The sequence below is a fragment of the Oryzias melastigma genome, linkage group LG8 (assembly GCF_002922805.2).
Source record: "Oryzias melastigma strain HK-1 linkage group LG8, ASM292280v2, whole genome shotgun sequence".
Classification (NCBI taxonomy): Eukaryota; Metazoa; Chordata; class Actinopteri; order Beloniformes; family Adrianichthyidae; genus Oryzias; species Oryzias melastigma.
The window spans coordinates 23,208,007-23,210,449 of record NC_050519.1 but is presented as its reverse complement, the minus strand read 5'-3'; positions in this window follow the sequence as shown (position 1 = coordinate 23,210,449).

The following is a 2,443-nucleotide window of genomic DNA, read 5'->3' as shown; positions in this document are numbered from 1 at the left end:
ACAAGGACCACAGGAGAGAATATTCTCTGATTACTAGCTAGCCTTGCAGAACGCCTGTCCAAAGAGGAATGTTTTCAATATTTTACTCTCAATAAAAATATAATTTGTCAAAATTATACAAGTTAGGAATGATTGCAAGATAACATCGGGTCATTAATAACAATAAATAAAATGATCTGGAGGGCCGGATAGAATTACCTGGAGGGCCGGATCCGGCCCCCGGGCCTTGACTTTGACACATGTGCCTTATTCTTGAGGAAGTTTTCCAATGTCAGTTATCGATTATTGTAAATTATGTAAATTATTTCATTTTGAAATATTTTTAATGGTATTGGTCAATTCACTTTGATCTTGCCTCAGACAGATCGATCTGGTTGGATCGTACTTATAGAAATCAATACACTGTCAGTGGGTTGTGTTGGATGTTTTTAGTGCGTATTATAAGTTCTGAGGGTTAGAATTGGAGTGAAACAAATGTTTGTGTGTCACTGTTAAACAACATTGTGATTATTTTCTTTCTCTTGTGTTATTTTTTGCAACTTTGTGATTCACTGTTTAGTATTTTCTTTCTGACGCTTGACATCATGAACCCAGTCTGACGCCTTTGAGTGTCAGAAAACTTTGTTGTGTTTCACGAGCACTTGCGTAGCAGACAGCTGATGTTGATCCCAAATCACTGAAAATGTAAGTGCTTAATGTTCAAATAAACCCATAAACAAACTGATATCTAGACCCCAATTTGCCTGCTTAGCTTACAGCCTTCTGGTTCATTCGTGGTACCTGAGAGATAACACTATCAGTCTATTAATGTGCTCTGTGTCTCAAAGTCCTTGTAATGTCAGACATGCACTATAAGTCCTCTACTTTCTAAACATTTTTAATGTGGCTTATCTTTGTCCTGTATTATAATTATTTCTCACAGTCCTGCTGCTGTAAGTATGGACAGATAATCATGTTGTTAACAGAGTTGTGACATTTACTGCTCTGTTCTTAGATTCACTGTTGTTTGCACAATGAAGCGGGGCTGAACATTAGCAGTCGCTGAAGTCTGCTGTTTCTTCCTGCATCTCTGGTGTTCTGATCAACAGTTGCCCCCCAGGGCTGGGCAGCAGGGGCAACATTTCTGCTGGTTTTCCAACATACAAAGCTGTCTAGAAAATACACCAGAAATGGACTGGCTCACCACAACAAAAAGGTTCCCAAAAGTAAAGCTCTTCAATCATTCTTATCAAACACACTGGAGATAAAACGTTCCTATGTTCCACTTTATCCTGGTTCTCTTTCGTCACACACAAACTCCTGGGAGAACATTTGATTATACAAGACAAGTTATATAAACCTGTTTTATGTGAGCCATAAACGTGTTGTAGGCTTCAGGCTTTCATCTCCAGGACACCTTGACCGTGATGTGAGAACACGACACACAAGAGTTCAGGAAGCTCCAGTCGGAGCAGTCTGGTACCATTGACATGCTATGACGTTGAAACTAGAACATGAGAATGCATCCTTTGATTCTATCTACTGTCCTTCAACTGCTAAGTCACATGCATCCATATGGGGGTTGCCACATGAGCCGCTGCATCTTAGGGGTGTGACGGTGTGTCTTGTAGTTCCCTTGAGGGTCTTGCAGCCTCCCACTCCAACTATACTGTCCTCTGTTGAAAAATCTTCCCAGTGGTTTCTGGCCAAAAACCTAAAAACTCGTTGCTTTCTAGGACATCGTTTCATTAGAAATTCTTGTGGGCGGGACTGTTGTCACAAAAATAAGCCTCTGCTGACATCCCATCAAAGACGAGGAAAACAAAGATGTTCATGGATCTATTGGTCTGCAAGCTGATGTATCAGAATGAAGTGGAGCAGGAAGACTTTGGTCCGACCATGGCAGTTACTACAACTGAGCTTTTTCCAACAACATTTTTATTATCTTGCCCTGATTCATAACAACTTGAATAAAGAAACAGTCAGAAATGCAGTTTTAACCCAAGAACCCATGGTGACATCAGCATCACAGAAAAACTTCAGAAATGCATTACATGGTCTACTTGGTTTGTGGCGTATTCCATATAATTTTATTTTTTAGGAAAAAGGGGTCTGGGTCTTTATGGGTTAAGCCTAAATTACTTTATATGCCCTAAATGCTATAAGAACATGTTGAAATCACAATTGTCATTGGAGTGTGTCTTTAAAGAAGGGACAAACATCATGAAAATGTAACGTGTGGATGTTGTGTATGTGTGGTAAGTGTATTATGAAGTATTGTAAAAAAAATGTAAGGGAGTGATGCTGCCTTATGGTGTCCTTAAGGTGTTTACACACCACGTTCAAGTATGCGCCATACGCCGCTTCATGAACGCCCATTCAGCTGGTAGTGTTTACACCGGACAGGAGGCAGCAGGCATGGAACGTCAGGGAGTGTCAGGGGGCATCAGGGGGCATTGGGGAG